The sequence below is a fragment of the Chiloscyllium punctatum genome, chromosome 7 (genome assembly GCF_047496795.1).
Source record: "Chiloscyllium punctatum isolate Juve2018m chromosome 7, sChiPun1.3, whole genome shotgun sequence".
NCBI classification, from domain to species: Eukaryota; Metazoa; Chordata; class Chondrichthyes; order Orectolobiformes; family Hemiscylliidae; genus Chiloscyllium; species Chiloscyllium punctatum.
In genome coordinates, this window is record NC_092745.1 from 53,402,321 (window position 1) to 53,420,001 (window position 17,681).

Below are 17,681 nucleotides of genomic sequence, written 5' to 3' on the forward strand. Positions count from 1 at the left end.
AACTGAAGACTAAAGTCTCAGGAAATCATGGATTTCATCGTTTGACCTGAAAAGAAGCAACTGCAGAGCTGATAGATTTCTACATTCCAGAAAAATTCAATTAGATTGGAAAACAGTGAATTGAACTCCACTGCTCAAAACGGAATGGGGATAGAAAGCAGAAAGCGACAGGTTAGTTAAACTATTCTTGTTCCTTTTCCTACGAAATTAAAGTTGCCACAGTCCCATAGGGCTAGAGGGCTGCTCCCTCATGAGAGAGATAACTGGCGACAAGACTGACCTGAGGATCACCACACTTCAGGTGAGTGGCAAGGCTGAGAATTTGGGGTCTTCAAGGTGACCTCAGCCAATGTAGATATTGAACCTGTGCTGTTGGCATCATTCGGTGTTACAAACCAGCTATGCAGGCAACAGAGCTAATGAGCCACCACATTGTTCGAGGGGCAAAGATCAAATGTTGTTGCTAAAAGGCACGATGCAGGTATCGCCATTCTAACAGGCCCCAGATTAGTGCCCACCCAAACAATGAGATAGCCTGTCTAATGGGGAGGCTGGAGCTGAAAATATGTTGCTGGAAAAGCACAGCAGGTCAGGCAGCATCCAAGGAGCAGGAGAATCAACGTTTCGGGCGTGAGCCCTTCTTCAGGAATGAGGAGTGTGCGCCAAGCAGGCTAAGATAAAAGGTAGGGAGGAGGGACTTGGGGGAGGGGCGCTGGAAATGCGATAGGTGGAAGGAGGTTAAGGTGAGGGTGATAGGTCGGAGTGGGGGTGGGGGCAGAGAGGTCAGGAAGAAGATTGCAGGTTAGGAAGGTGGTGCTGAGTTTGAGGGTTGGGACTGAGACAAGGTGGGGGGAGGGGAAATGAGGAAACTGGAGAAATCCGAGTTCATCCCTCGTGGTTGGAGGGTTCCTAGGCGGAAGATGAGGTGCTCTTCCTCCAGCCTTCATGTTGCAATGGTCTGGCGATGGAGGAGTCCAAGGACCTGCATGTCCTTGGTGGAGTGGGAGGGGGAGATGAAGTGTTGAGCCACTGCGTGGTTGGGTTGGTTGGTCCGGGTGTCCCAGAGGTGTTCTCTGAAAAGTTCCGCAAGTAGGCGGCCTGTCTCCCCAATATAGAGGAGGCCGCATCGGGTGCAGCGGATGCAGTAAATGTGTGTGGAGGTGCAGGTGAATTTGTGGCGGATATGGAAGGATCCATTGGGGCCTTGGAGGAAGTAAGGTTCTGTCCTGGTGGTGATTGGAGGGGCGGGGCTCAAGGGCGGAGGAGCAGGAAGTGGAGGAGATGCGGTGGAGAGCATCGCCGATCACGTCTGGAAGGGAAATAGCGGTTCCTGGTGGCGATTGGAGGGGCGGGGCTCAAGGTTCCTGGTGGCGATTCAGAACCCCACTGGTCCTCACTTACCACCCCACCAACCTCCATATACAGCGTATCATCCATCGTCATTTCCGCCACCTCCAAACGGACCCCACCACCAGGGATATATTTCCCTCCACTCGCCTAACAGCATTCCGAAAAGAACCACCCTCTCCGTCACTCCCTTGTCAGGTCCACACCCCCCACCAACCCAACCTCCACTCCTGGCACCTTCCCCTGCAACCGCAAGAAATGCAAAACTTGCGCCCACACCTCCCCCCTTACTTCCCTCCAAGGCCCCAAGGGATCCTTCCATATCCGCCACAAATTCACCTGCACCTCCACATACATCATTTACTGCATCCGCTGCACCCGATGCGGCCTCCTCTATATTGGGGAGACAGGCCGCCTGCTTGCGGAACGTTTCAGAGAACACGTCTGGGACACCCGGACCAACCAACCCAACCACGCCTTGGCTCAACACTTCAACTCCCCCTCCCACTCCACCAAGGACATGCAGGTCCTTGGACTCCTCCATCGCCAGACCATAGCCACACGACGCCTGGAGGAAGAGCGCCTCATCTTCCGCCTAGGAACCCTCCAACCACGAGGGATGAACTCAGATTTCTCCAGTTTCCTCTTTTCCCCTCCCCCCACCTTGTCTCAGTCCCAACCCTCGAACTCAGCACCACCTTTCTAACCTGCAATCTTCTTCCTGACCTCTCCGCCCCCAACCCCACCCCCACTCCAGACTATCAACCTCACCTTAACCTCCTTTCACCTATCGCATTTCCAACGCCCCTCCCCCAAGTCCCTACTCCCTACATGCTTGGCACACTCTCCTCATTCCTGAAGAAGGGCTCATGCCCGAAACGTTGATTCTCCTGCTCCTTGGATGCTGCGCTTTTCCAGCAACACATTTTCAGCTCTGATCTCCAGCATCTGCAGTCCTCACTTTCCTCTAATGGGGAGGCTATCAGCTTTTGGAAGTTCTACGAGACAGCAGCCCGTTATGGTTGTTACAATCAAGAAACAAAAATGTTAGATGCTATGTATCTTCATGTCTACTAATATCAGAACTGTTGTTATTGCTTCTGCAGAGATGTAGGCATCGATTGGTCCTTAGACACTTTTAAAATGGCCATCTGTTGCAGGTTGCAATCAAGCTGCTACACACTTCATTAAGGTCCTCTTGTGGTGCAGTGATAGTGCACCTATACTGAATTGGGACGCCTGGGTTCAAGTCCCCCTGCTCTAGAGGTGTGAGATAACATCTCTGAACAGATTGGTTAGAAAAAATAAGTACACGCTCCATTAATGCTTCCAATGAAGAAAAAGGTTTTTGGCTGTCACAAATGAACAGTTGCTTCTGTCAACTGCCACACATCCATGGAGACTGACCTCAATCAGTATGTAGTGTGCTATCTGAAGAACCTTCTTTTCAGGTAACTGCTCATATTTTCTTGATCCCATGACTGTAAAACCATAGAATGCCACCCCCTCAACCTCTCATGGAAAGTAGTGATGGGTCACAGATTGGGACAGAGGAACATAGGGGACGATTATTCTCCAGGAACTCAGGTCTAAACTAATTCTCATCATAATCATCACAGTCAACAAAGAAGAAATATATGCCAACTGTTCATAAACCTTCTCTTTTCACTTCACTTTGCTGTGGTGAACATGCAACAAATAACGTTATAAGCCATGGATGTGAATGTTTGATGCCTTTACCTTTAAAATATGAGGAAATAGGCTTGCTGATGATCTTAAAACTTAGGTGTTTAGATTATTGCACAGTTAAGTAACTCTCAGTCATATAAAAAGGCTTCTCCCATCTAACACTGAAATTAACTACAGAAGCTACTGTCAGTGATTCCTCCAAGTGTTGTTCAACATAAAGGAGTACTGATTCATCAGCCAAGGGAGGACAGTGCATTGTAATTAGAAGGATGATTCTTTGCCTGTGTTTCACCTAAAGCCTTGAAACTTCATGGGGTGCAGAGTCAACGTTGATGACTTACTCAGACCTTTGAATGTCGGAGTTGGGAAGTCATGTTGAGGACAGGATGTTGGTGAAGCCTTTTCTGGAGTAAAGTGTCCAGTTCTGGTTGCCCGATTATAGGAAGAATATTATTAAATTGGAGAGGGTTCAGAAAAGATTTAGAAGGATTTTGCTGGGAATGGAGGGTTTGAGTCATAAAAATAGGCTGGGTGGACAGGAACTTTGTACACTGGAATGTAGCAGATTAAGTGGTAACCATATAGAAGCTTAAAAAATCATGAGGGACATAGAGAAAATGAATAGCAAAGATCTGTTCCTTAACGAGCGGGAGTTCAAAATTAGGAGGCATTTTTTAAGGCGACAGAAGGAAGATTTTAAAAAGACATGAGAAGCAACTTCTCTACATAGAGTGGTTAGTGTGTGGAATGAACTGCTAGAGGACGTAGCGGATACAGTAGAGTTACAATGTTTAAAAGACATTTGGATAAGTACATGAATAGGAGCGGTTTGGAGGGATATGGGCCAAACACAGGCAGGTGGAACTAGTTTAGTATGGGAACATGTTCAGCTTGGACTAATTGAACTGAAGGGTCTGCTTCCATGCTGTATGACTATTCCTCTAGGACTCCAAGTACTGCACCTTTTGTATTTTGGAGTTTTTTATGAATCATTTGAATAACACCAGAGCTGCATATCACAGGAGAAAGTCAGTAGAATGCTCCACAGCTGCTGTCAATTTTAAAACATGCTTCCTAATCTATTCTATACCATGTTTAATTCTGCCAGCTGTATAATGCAAGGAATGTCCTGACCAACTTTTAACATGGTAAACCAATTTTAAAAAGTCCATTCTCCCCACTTTTGTTATCCTCCCCTTTCTCAGAATGGGTATTGAGTAGAAGACCTGGCAGGTCATGTTAAAATTGTACAAGACTTTGGTTCAGCTGTTTTTAGAATACTGTGTACAGTTCTGGTTGCTACATTACCAAAAGGATGTGGATGCTTTGGACAGAGTGCAGAGAAGGTTTACAAGGATGTTGCCTGGTATGGAAGGTGCTAGCTATGAAGAGAGGTTGAGTAGGTCAGGATTGTTTTCATTAGAAAAAAGGAGATTGAGGGGTTGAGGTCTACAAAATCATGAAGGGTATAAACAGGGTGGATAGAGATAAGCTTTTTCCCAGGGTGAGGGATTCAACAATGAGAGGTCACGTATTCAAGGTGAGAGGTGAAACGTTTAAGGGAATATACGTGGAAAGTACTTTACACAGAGGGTGGTAGGTGCCTGGAACGTGTTGCCAGCAGAGGTAGTAGAAGCGTGCATGGTAGATTTACTTAAGGTGCATCTCGACAAATGCATGAGTAGGTGGGGAGCAGAGAGAATTGGGCGTTAGGTTTAGACAGTGAATATGGACCAGCACAGGCTTGGAGGGCTGAAGGTCCTGTTCCGGGCTGTAAACTTTCATTGTTCTCTTTGTTCTCCTCCATCACATTACTACAACTGTTTCCCGTTCATTTCCCATTCTGCGTATTTTCTGCTGTTATTGTTGCTTTTCCTCTGACCAGCAGACCATACAGTTTCTGAGCATTTTGCATGTACATGTGCAATGTTCCTCAATAACAAAATATCACATCACGGACAAGACTTATGGAACAGAAATTACGTTAAAAAGTATTCAAAACAGAGTTAATGAAAACTACTGACATTAATTGAAACTATTCATCTCAACTGTTACATTTTGTCTTGCTCTCTAATAATATATGGAGACTTCATTATAAATGTAGACTCTATTTGATTGCAACACAGAACTGTTATTTACATGTTCTTTGGTGTATTCCGTTTGAAATAGATCAGTTTATTTTGAAAAACAACTTTTGATGTAACACAAAAGAGCTTCTATTTCTCAAGTTTAATTACATCTTACACACAGCATACATTACCACATGACTTTTCAAAATAAATATCATTCATAATCTATGTGCTGAAAACTCAAATTATTATTGGTGAATATTATTTGTGTGTCTGCCTGCAGCTAGAAAGATTGTTTTAATTAGGTACAAGATTTCGGATGCATCCCATTTGGTCGGAATTCCAGAATACAGCCATAAACCCATTTTGGCTTCAGACTATACTCACAAGATTGTTGCCACATTCAAATAATAGAGGAAAAAGAGAAAGTGCTGGGTTCCTCATTGCTCGTGACATATATGATATACAAGACAATGAGGAGAGTGTGATAATTAAATTTGCCATGACATGAAGATTGGCCAAGTAGTTGACAGTGAGGAAGAAGGTCTTAGGTTACAGGTGGTTAGAGATGGATTGGTCAAATGGGTGGATCAGTGGCAGATGGAATTTAACAAGGTGATGCACTTTGGAAGTAACAACAAAAGGGATTACTCCGTGAATGGCAGGACACAAGGAAGCTCAGAGGAACAGAGGTATCTTGGGGTGTTTGTTCACAGATCCTGGAAGGCAGCATAACAATTTAATAGTGTGCAGAAAATGTAGTTAAGGAGGCATATGGGACTGGTCTCCATCACATCTATATCACAGGTTATAGCAGCAGATCAGTCATGTTGGAGCTGTACAGAATTTTGGTTATGCCACAAATGCGCAATTCTGATCACCACACTACAGGAAGGGTGTGTTTGCACCAGAAGGCGTGTGAAGGAGGTTCATCAGGGTGTTGCCTGGTATGCAGCATTTTAATTTTAAATACAGCCTGGATAAGCTCTGGTTGTTTTCTTTAGAGCAGACATGGCTGAGAAAGGACCTGATAAATGTATAAGATCATAGAAGCATGAACAGTGTGGATAGAAAGCAGCTGTTTGCTTTAGTCCTGAAAAGTAGGACTAGGTTAGATTTAGAGTAGTTTTGTCAGTGAAGACTTGATGGGCCAAAGGGCCTGTTCTGTATTGTATGATTCTAAGCTTACAGAAAGTTTAATTTTAACGTCTCCCTCTTAACACTTATAAGTTTCTACTTTCTCCATCGCAGTGCTCTCAACTAAACTATCCAAGCATTCTTGAAGGCAGTGGTATACCCATAAATGTGCTGCCCTTTTAAGTGGAAGTGGTTGTGGGTTTGGAAGATGCTGTCTGAGGATCTTTGGTGAATTTCTGCAGTGCATCTTGTAGATAGTACACGTTGCTGCTACTGAGCATTGGTGGTAGAGGGAGTGGATGCTTATAGATACAGTTACCTACCATAAATGGCTTATTCACAACTCAATAGCACACTATGTTCCATAACTTAGCAAATCTATGCCATAATTTTCTTAAAATCTGCAATTCAATTCTCAGATCAATACTGTGTTTCAATATACCTAGCTTTAAATATCATTTTGACGTCAATCAACTTACAGTGAGCCACAGTACTGCCCTTTATGTACCCATACCAGAGTGATTGCAAAAATTCGTGGATCAGAAAATGGTAAGCACAGTGTTAAAAGCTGGGGCCTAAGACAAATCAAACATCTCTTTCAAACACGATGAGCCAATGGTTTCCTACTGTGCTGCAAGATTGTGGTTTTCGCAGGTAGTTGTTGAACTACAGGAAGATTATTCTAAATTAGTACAAGACCAAAAGTAACAGAAAGTTATAACGAAAGCAAGAAATGATGTTCAAAGAATGGGAAGAGATGCATATACCAGCAAATTAATCAGGCCAAATATATTCAATGTAATGTACACTTCCATTATTCTGAAGATAAACTATTCCTTTCCCAAAACTCTAGTCAAATTTGAGATTTGCTTTTGTACTCCGGATTTCTAATTAGAATTCAAGTTGAAATGGTCTGTTTCTCATATTAAAGCTTGTGATTCTAGCTTTGTAATCAGGAGTTAAGTAGGTTGTATTTAGTAGAGGCTACAATTTAACAAAAGGTCAGGTTGAGTTTATCAGTCCATTCCTATTTGGCCTAATTTCACTTTACACAGCATTTTAGCCAAAAACCTATAAGCAGGTCACCTGTCTGTGATAGTACAAGGTCAGAGTAAAAGGAAATGAAAAAGAATGCACAAGAAAAAAGAATTAATTTCATAAAAGGAAGCAAATCAGATCTAAATTATTAGTTATTGTGTGATGAATGATGACAACGTACTTTACAACTTAAATCATGACAGTTTTTTTAGTGCAAGTTATTGTTCTTTGGTTGGAACAGCTTCAACCAAATTTAAATTTGTGAAGTAACTAATTTTGAGTCCCCATACTGCTTTGATTCCATAATTCTAACACATTTTCACTGTTGTTACATTAAAACGTTTAAAACATCCTTTCAGCAAATTCAAAGGAAATTTAAAAGGCAATTTGCTTCGAATCTAACTGTTGAGATGAACTTGCTTCTGCATTAGTGGTACTAATTTTACTGACGAAAATACACTTTCATACGTGAAGCAATAAGAAATAGGGGACTTGAGAATGGGAGCAGATCATTAAGCCCTTGAAGCTTGCTCTGCCATTCAATAATATTACAGCTGATTTGCTTTTGGTGGTCTCAATTCCACTTTCCTGTCTGCCCTTAATATCCTCGAGTCCCTTGTCTATCAAAAATCTGACTCATCAACCTTCAATAGCCTCACAGCCTTGACTGGTTTAGGCAAGAGAATTCCACAGATTAACACCATCTAAAGGGGAAAAAAAAACTTCATCTCAATCTTAACTAGTAAACCTCCAATCTTTAAGCTGTGTCCCCGAGTTCTGTACTCCCCATTAAGGGAAAACATTCACTCAGTAGCCATCTTATCAAATCTGCATAACTTTTTTTCCAATTTTATGCAATTCTTACTCTCCATAGTTAGCCACAGATGATATAACCCTCTTAATGATTCTTTTGCACAGAGATATTGATAAAAATTTGCTTGGAGATACTAAATATCTACTTAAAAGTCTGGCACTCATCTCTCTTCGCCTTTTAACTTAGTTTCACAGTTTAGCCAGCTGTGCCTTCATATCTTTATAGTTGCCTTCAATCAGATTTAAAATACTCGTCTAAGATCTACACCTTTCCTCTTTAGAATTTCACATTCAATTTATCATGTTATCATCACTGTCACCTAGAAGCAGCTTCACCCTGAAGTTATTGTTTGATCCAGTTTCATTGCTCATTACCAGCTAAAAAGAAAAGTATTTAGGTTGGGTCTACAATGTGACACTTCAGGAAATTGCTTCAAATATACTTCAGTTAAATAATTTTCCTGACTACTTTTGTCAGTTTGATTTACCCATATGGCTACAGTCACCTACAATTATTGCAGTACCATTCTTACACACCCTATTTGTTTCTGTCCTACAGTATAACTACTAGTTCAATGGTCTATAAAGTACTTCCATGATTCAAATCACAGCTTCAATCACCTTGCAATTATTTATCTGTAATAGTTAACAGGTCAAATTTACTTATTTCTGCTTGTGCTAATAATTTATAATATTTTGTTACATACGCGTTCAGCCTTAACTCTACTTCCTTGGAATCTCTCACTTTATCTGCTGGTGAATCCTTACATTTACTCTGGCTCTTCCTGTCATACTCTGGTCATCATTATCATCGTTAAATCACTACCTTGTCCATTACCTTATTGTTTTCCTTTGATTTACAGAGCTCCTCCCTCAAGATCCTCTTCCCCCACTATTCAGTATAAAGCTCTCTCTACTGCCTTACTTAAGCAACTTGCCAGAACTCTGATCCCAGCACAGTTTAGGTGAAGACCAACCCAATGGTATGGGTCCTATTTACATCAGTACCTTCATCATTAGAAGGAGAAACCTGCTTCTCTCATACTTTTGAGCCACACATTAATCTCTCTAATCCTATGTCAATTTGTTTAAGGCTCATGAGATAACCTGCAGATTATTAGCTTTGTGGTTCTGCTTTTCAATTTAGCCTATTGCTACTCACATTCCACAAGTAAAACATCTTTCCTAGTTCTATGATGTGCGTACTAACATCAACCATGACAACTAGATCTCGCCCTCCCGCCATAAGTTCCTCTCTAGCCCCAAGCAGATAAATCGACCCAGGCAGGCAACAGAGTCTTCTGGATTAACACTCCCAGATGCAGAGAATCATCCCTATCTCCTACAACCACTTGAACCCTATTGACTCCGCCCCTTTGAGTGGCTTCTTGTACCACTCTGTCATGGTCAGTCACATCATTCACATTTTAACCCAGCTCTCATTCACACAAGATGCAAGAATCTTGGATCTGTTCAAGGGCCAAGGCTCCTCCACTTGTACCTTTTCAGTCCCCTATTGCCTCAGTCATTCTCCCATCAAATTGGACACCACTATGACGACTTGCCGGTAAAAATAAAATTATAACTAGTGACAATTCTAATGCTTCAGAATTGTCGCATTGGCACTTTATTCAAACCCAACAAATAAAATCATAAAAAGGGGTGTGTAGTAAACAGCAACCTTACGTTAAGATCACCACAAACTTTTGTTAAAAACAACATTAAGAAAGAAATTTTAGTGGGAATTATATGATGAGAGGGAATCGTTAAAATATTAAAAATCTGTTTTCTGTGAGCAACTTGTTGGCTGAAATGGCACACAAAAGTAGAGGTGAAGTGTCATTTATTGTCTCAAAATTCATGCAAAATGTGTGCTTTCTATACACAAATATATTCCAAATACCTATAGCCTTTTACATAACTTAGCACGTAGTTTCTTGTTTAGCATCCACTTCACTGACAGAAGACTTCATTATAGAGTCATAGAGATGTACAGCATAGAAACAGACCCTTTGGACCAACTCATCCATGCTGACCAGATATCCGAAATTAACCTCGTCCCATTTGCCAGCGCTTGGCCCATATCCCTGTAAACACTTCCTATTCACATACCCATCCAGTTGCCTTTTAAATATTGTAATTGTACCGGCCTTCACCACTTCCTCTGGCAGCTCATTCCATGCATGCACCACTCTGTGTGAAAAAGTTGCCCCTTAGGTCCCTTGTATGTCTTTCATCTCTCACCTGAAACCTATGTCCTCTAGTTCTGGATTCCCAAACCCCAGGGAAAAGGCTGTATCTATTTACCCTATCCATGCCCTCATGATTTTATAAACCTCTATAAGGTCACCCCTCAGCCTCCTACACTCCAGGGAAAAAGCCCCAGCCTATTCAACCTCTTCTTATAGTTCAAAGTCTCCAACCCTGGCAACATCTTTGTAAATCTTTTCTGAACTCTTTCAAGTTTCACAACATCCTTACGATAGGAGGGTGACCAGAATTGATCTGTGGCCTATAACGGCAATAATATTTTAAAATGAAAAGACACCTCAAGGACAACTAGAGATGAGCAATAAAGCTGGCCCAGCCGATGACACTCAATGAATAAAAGAATGCATGCAATAAAAGGCAAAATATTTCATTACTCTTCCAGATGTTCAGCAACCACAATAGTGTTGAATGTTAAACTTTTAACTCATGACTCCACAGTTTTTCTTCTTGACACATGCCATGTAAAAGTAATCAAAGAATTGATCAGTTTGATTATGAAAATGTAGGTTAATGCCAAGTTGAGTATCCACAAATTTCAGCTGTACCGTTTGCAAATCAAAAAGTAGAATGCTGCAGATGCTAAAAATCAGAAATAAAAACAGAAAATGCCTGGAAAAATAATCAGAACTCGGAGACATTCCAGAATAAGAAGTGGGTGGGGCAAGGACAAAAGGAATATCTGAACTCGTCCCGGGTGAAAGATAAGAGACTGAGTGATAGAAAATGGAGTCCCTTAGAACCAAAGCAATAGAGATGGAGAAAGAAAAGAAACAAAGTATTAAAAACAAGATCCTAGAGCAGGTGTGTTGCTAACTGAAAAAAAAGGAAATAAGTAAAAATGAAAAAACAGAATAGGGACAATAATTCACAAAAATCTGATATTGCAGAACTCAATGTTGAGTCAGGAGACTAAAGCATCTAACTAAAAACTGACATGCTGTTCTTAAAGTTTACGTTGCACCTCAGTGAGAGAAAGTGAGGACTGCAGATGCTGGAGATCAGTCAAAAAGCTCTTGATTTCTGATGCAGAGCTTATGCTCGAAACGTCGACTCTCCTGCTCCTTGGATGCTGCCTGACCAGCTGTACTTTTCCAGCACCATTTGTTTGGACTCTTGAACCTCAGTGGAACAATGCAGCAGGCTGAGGACAGATATGTAAGCCCAACAACAAGATAGAGGATTAAAGTAAAAGGCCAGGGGGAATCTCAGGATCATGCTTAATAACAGAACAGAGGTGTTCCAAAAAGTGGCCACCCAAGCTGCATTTGATTTCCCCACTGTAGAAGAGCAACTGGATACAGATGCTGCATGACCTGTTTTTCTTTTTCTCTTCAGTACCTTCTGTTACAATTTAAATCATTTATGCTCAAAAATATTGAACTCTAAGCTTCACCACACTGAACATTTATTCAAAGCCTTGTTCCCTACTTTGCTCACCCTTGTTACAAGCTTTGCTCGGCGTAGTCTGAATTTTGGAAGTGGTTTTGTTCTAAAGTAATTAATAAAAAAGAAGGAATTTCAAGAATGGTAGGAGATACAGTATTTACACAAGTCACTTACACATACTCAGACTTGCAACAACGAAATTAACCAAATTCTTTTGGGTTAGTTTCAGCCCAAATCTTCCACTGAGGTTAGTTGCTCATTTCTCTTGCACCCAACCCCATGCCTGAATAATTCCTTTTTCCCTTGATTATCACAAACTCAAGGTACTTGTAAAGGCATTCTTTGAATGAACAGAGACACTAAAATACAACTTTTAATTTTGCATTTTATGAACATGCACCCAAATTGATAAATATACTTTTGAATACTCTAATTTTCTATGCCTTGTCATGTTTTTATTGTTCAATTTTCACATGCATTTTTTAAAAATCCATCCCAAGAGTTAATAACTGCCATGAAAATATCTCGATTTTAAACTTGTTTTGTTCTGTGGACAAACACCTAAGAATAGATTTTAGGACTCATTAAGATCAAAATGAGCCAAGTGAATATAGAGTCTTACTAGTTTACAAAATGTGATTGTTGTCCTAAGTTAACACAGTAATGGCATTTAGCAAGACTCCAAAGGCCAAAAGTCTTTTGGACCAAACAGGTTGCAACCGAGGTTCGTCAAGGAAGTAGCAACCACGCACTGGCTTCCAAAAATCCTTAGATTCTGTACAAGTCTCAGAGGATGGGAGATCTGCCAATGTAACGGCCTTATACAAAAAGCAAAGAGAAAATGTACAGCCAACTAGAGGTCCATTCACTCAACATCAGCCATTAGAACAATGTTAGAGTCGATTGGAAAGGATGTAATAGCAGAATATTTAGAAATACATAATATAATCAAGCAAAGTATGCATAGCTTCATGAAAGGAAAATCATGCTGAAAAATTTATTATAATTCTCCGAGGAAGAAACAAACAAGATAATAAAGGGGAACCAGTAGATTTTATATATTTGGATTTCCAAAAGGTGTTCAGTAACATACAGCCCATAAGGCTACTTAATAAGCTAAGAGCGCATGTTGTTGAAGGTAGTATATTCACATGGATAAAGAATTGGCTAATAAATAGAGGTAGAGAATTGGGATGGGGGTGGGGTGGAATTTTCAGGATTGCAACCTTTAACTGATCAGGGGCCACAATTTCTTCCAACATTTATACACTGTTAACTACAAGCTATTTCCAAATTTGCGGATGACACAAAAATAGTTGGGAAGCCAACTATAACAGTGAAACAAAAAGTCTATGGAAGGGTAGAGACATATCGATTAAGTGGGCAACCTTTGGCAAATTGAATATAATGTGGGAAAACGCAAGGTTTATGCACTTCGGCAGGAAGAGGAGCTGAATATTATTTAAATTGAGAAAGATGGAAAAGCTGCAGCACAAAGGGATTTATGGGCCCTCATGTACAAATCACAAAATGCCAGCATACATGAGCAGGTAATAAGGAAGACAACTGGAAATTTGGCCTTTATTTAACAGAGAGAGTATTAAAATAAGGAAGTCTTGCTAAAATAGTACAAGGCTCCAATTAGACCAGACCTAAAATAGAGTGAAGACTTTTGGTCCTCTTATCAAAGAGGACTTGTGTTGGAGACAGTCCAGAGAAGGTTGATCACAAGTAGGGAGGAATTTTCTTGTGAGAAGAGGTTGAGTAGGTTGGGCTTATATTCATTGTATTCATTAGAGTTTAGAAGAATTAGAGGTGATCTTACTGAAACCTATCAGATTATTAACGGGGTTGACAGGGTTGGTAGAGAGACTCTCCCTGTGGAACAGTCCAGGACCAAAGGGCAGAATCTCAGAGCCAGGGATCAACCATTTAGAACAGAGGTAAGGAGGAATTTCTTTCACAGTAATGCAATCGTGGAATTCTTTACCAGAGGAAGATTGAAGAAGCTATGCCATTAAACATATTCAAGGTTGAGATAGGTGGATTTTTAATCAGTAAGTTAAACAGTGGTTATGGGAAAAGCCAGAAAAGTGAAATTCAGCATTATCAGATCAGCCATGACTTCATTGAGAGGCAGAGCAAACTTGACTGGCTGAAAGGCCTATGTGCTATTACTCCTTATGGTCTTAGGTACCTCAGAACTATATGCCAGCATGAGTCAGCTCTTTCAAAGAAGCAAAGAAATACAAACGAGCTTATAAAATAATCAATTACTTGAAATGCCTTAGAACATGGCAAAATGAATTATTGAATAATAGTTCAGAGCATCATTCCATTGAAGTAACTTGAAAAAGTAAGTACACTCAATATTAAAACAGAGTTAGTAATATTGTAATTATTCTTTTCAGTTTTCCACTGACCACAAGATTTATCAGTAATTTTCAGAACAATTCATTTTAATATTTTCTACATTCTCCTTTATCAATGTCATGATATTAGAATTCTATCAATTGATGTGATGTGGTAAGAGAACACTTAAATCATAGAATCCCTATAGTGTGAGAGCAGGCTACTTGGCCTGAGTCCACAATGACCCTCCAAAGAGCATCCCACCCAGACTCACCCTCCACGACCCTATCCCTGTAACCCTGCATTTCCCAGGGCTGATCCACCTAACCTGCACATCCCTGGTTACAATGGGCAATTTAGCTTAGCCAATCCACCCAATCTGTACATCCTTGGACTAAAGGGTGCATTTGAAGTATGAGAATTCCTAATTTTACTAACGAGATATTAGAAACTATACTTTTAAATTGTTTCATCTTTAAAGCTCAATACCACATAAATGAATGAACTGAAATGATTCGAAACAAAATCAATTTAATTGGTGTGTATTAAAATTTTCAAAGCACAATTGACATTTAAATTCCATATATTATTAAGAATTTTACTTGCTATACTGAAAGCGACAATAGCTGTGGTTTATCCTACATAAAAACTATAACATAATGTTCTATTGCTATGCACTTTAAGGTTACTACCCTCTGTGGGTAGTTCCACAACACAGTAAATGTTACACTAGTCATTTCACTAGCCTGTGAACTCCAGCAGCGAAGTGACAGTGCTTGCCACTGGCATTGAAGAACGCTGCTTCAAAAAATTTAGATAACTCTGCAGCAAGGACTCTACCTCCCTTAGTGGGTAACTGAACGCAAATATTGTTAATGGAGATTCACAGCATTGAACTACAGCCATGTTATCAAGCTGCCTAACCAGGCAATCACATTAAACAGTTCTTACAGACAGAAAAATCAGGAAATACAGCAGCCAATGACAGACCACAACTTCAGTGCTTCCACATTAATATGCGCTTGCACAAAATCCTAAGAATGGTTAATGACAGCAAACACAAATAGTACAAAGTAGATAATTTTGCTTCAGGACAAAGATGTGGTCAGATTTATTGAAACAGTGTAAGAGACACTAGTCTGCCCTATAGCATCATGTGCAAAACTATGAATAAACATTTGGCACAAGATGTCTCTTTCAGAAGCAAAAGCTCAAAATGTTCATGAGTACATGCAACTATCTTTAAGCAACTATGCATGAAATTCCAGATGACCAACAATGTTGGAATAAAAGAGGATTCCAGACAAAATAAGGGCAGTTTTAAAACTGGAGCTTAAGAACATAGCTGAAAAATGTGTTACTGGAAACGTGCAGCAGGTCAGGCAGCATCCAAGGAGCAGGAGAATCGACATTTCGGGCATAAACCCTTCTTCAGGATTGAGGAAGGTGTGCCAAGCAGGCTAAGATAAAAGGTAGGGAGGAGGGAGTTGGGGGAGGGGCGTTGGGAATGCGATAGGTGGAACGAGGTTAAGGTGAGGGTGATAGGCTGAAGAGGGGGTGGGGACAGAGAGGTCGGGAAGAAGATTGCAGGTCAAGAAGGCGGTGCTGAGTCCGAGGGTTCGGACTAAGATAAGGTGGGGGGAGGGGAAATGAGGAAGCTGGAGAAATCTGCATTCATCCCTTTTGTTTCGAGGGTTCCTAGGCGGAAGATGAGGCGCTCTTCCTCCAGGCATCGTGTTTCCATGGTCTGACGATGGAGGAGGCCAAGGACCTGCATGTCCTTGGCGGAGTGGGAGGTTAAAGTGTTCAGCCATGGGGCGGTTGGGATGGTAGGTGCGGGTGTCCCAGAGGTGTTCTCTGAAACGTTCCACAAGTAGGCAGCCTGTCTCCGCAATGGAGAGTAGGCCACATTGGGTGCAGCAGATGCAATAAATGATGTGTGTGGAGGTGCAGGAGAATTTGTGATGGATATGGAAGGATCCCTTGGGGCCTTGGAGGGAAGTGAGGGGGGAGGTGTGGGCGCAAGTTTTGCATTTGTTGCGGTTTCAGGGGAAGGTGCTGGGTGTGGAGGTTGGGTTGGTGGGGGTGTGGACCTGACGAGGGAGTCGCAGAGGGAGTGGTCTTTCTGGAACACTGATAGGGGAGGGGAGGGAAATATATCCCTGGTGGTGGCATCTGTTTGGAGGTGGCAGAGATGACGACGGATGATACGATGTATATGGAGGTTGGTGGGGTGGTAGGTGAGGACCGGTGGGGTTCTATCGTTAACCACGTCTGAGGGGAAATTGCGGTCTTTGACAAAGGAGGCCATCCTCTACATTGGGAAGGAAGAGCGCCTCATCTTCCGCCTAAGAACCCTGCAACCACAAGGGATGAATGCAGATTTCTCCAGCTTCCTCATTTCCCCTCCCCCCACTTTATCTCAGTCCCAAACCTCGGACTCAGCACCGCCTTCTTGACCTGCAATCTTCTTCCCGACCTCTCCGTCCCCACCCCCTCTTCAGCCTATAACCCTCACCTTAACCTCCTTCCATCTATCGCATTCCCAACGTCCCTCCCCCAAATCCCTCCTCCCTATCTTTTATCTTAGCCTGCTTGGCACACCTTCCTCATTCCTGAAGGGCTTATGCCCGAAACGTCGATTCTCCTGCTCCTTGGATGCTGCCTGACCTGCTGCGCTTTTCCAGCAATACATTTTTCAGCTCTGATCTCCAGCATCTGCAGTCCTCACTTTCTCTTAGCTTAAGAGCATAACCGGGCGTACATTTTTCCCCCCATATAAAAAGGTAACGGAAGTCTGGATTTCTCTCTATCCAAAGGCTGTTTATTAAAAGTAATCAGAACTTTTAAGACTAAGAAATTAAGTCTGTTCAGGATATGGAGCAATGGCAGGAAAATGGAATTAAGGTACAGACAAGGTAAGATGTACTTGAATGGTGGAACAGGGCTGAAAGCCTGAATGCTCTATTCCTTCTCCGAACCAACATTGCCTTGCATGTGTCTGGTCAATGATATCAATAAATGTAAATATAAGAAATTTCTGCATCACTGAGCAGGTTATTGCGAGACAAGAGTTGCTTGATAGCACTGTTGATGACACCTTAGAGCAGATAGATGAGCCAGTAATTAGCTGGGTTGTATTCGTCTTGCTTTTTGTGGACATGATGTACTTGAGCAATTTTCCACATTGTCGGGTTGATGCCAATGTTGAAACTGTAAGGAAATAGCTTGGTTACAAATGTAGCAAGCTTAGACCACACAGTACTCCAGTCTTCAGTACTATTGCCAGAATGCAGTCAAGGCCCATAGCCTTTTCAGTATCCAGTGCCTCCAACTGTTTCTTGATACTCCTGGAGTGAACTGAACTGACTGAAGATGGACATCTGTGATCATGGGACATCTGCAGGATTCTGAGATGGATCATCCACTTGGAACTTCTGGATAAAGGTTGGTACAAATGCTTCAGCCTTATCTTTTACACTAATGTGTTGGGCTCACAATCATTGAGGTTGGGGAAAATTTGTTCAGCCTCCTCCTCCAGTGAGCTATTTGGTTGTCCAGCACCACTCACAGATAGGT

The 17,681-nt window shown here is 41.6% G+C and overlaps 1 protein-coding gene across 7 annotated transcripts in view; it reads right to left on the reverse strand.

Annotated features, from left to right (window-relative positions):
* Positions 1–17,681, reverse strand: part of dnm3a (dynamin 3a) — a 203,744-nt gene that overhangs the window by 182,331 nt on the left and 3,732 nt on the right. The window lies entirely within an intron of this gene.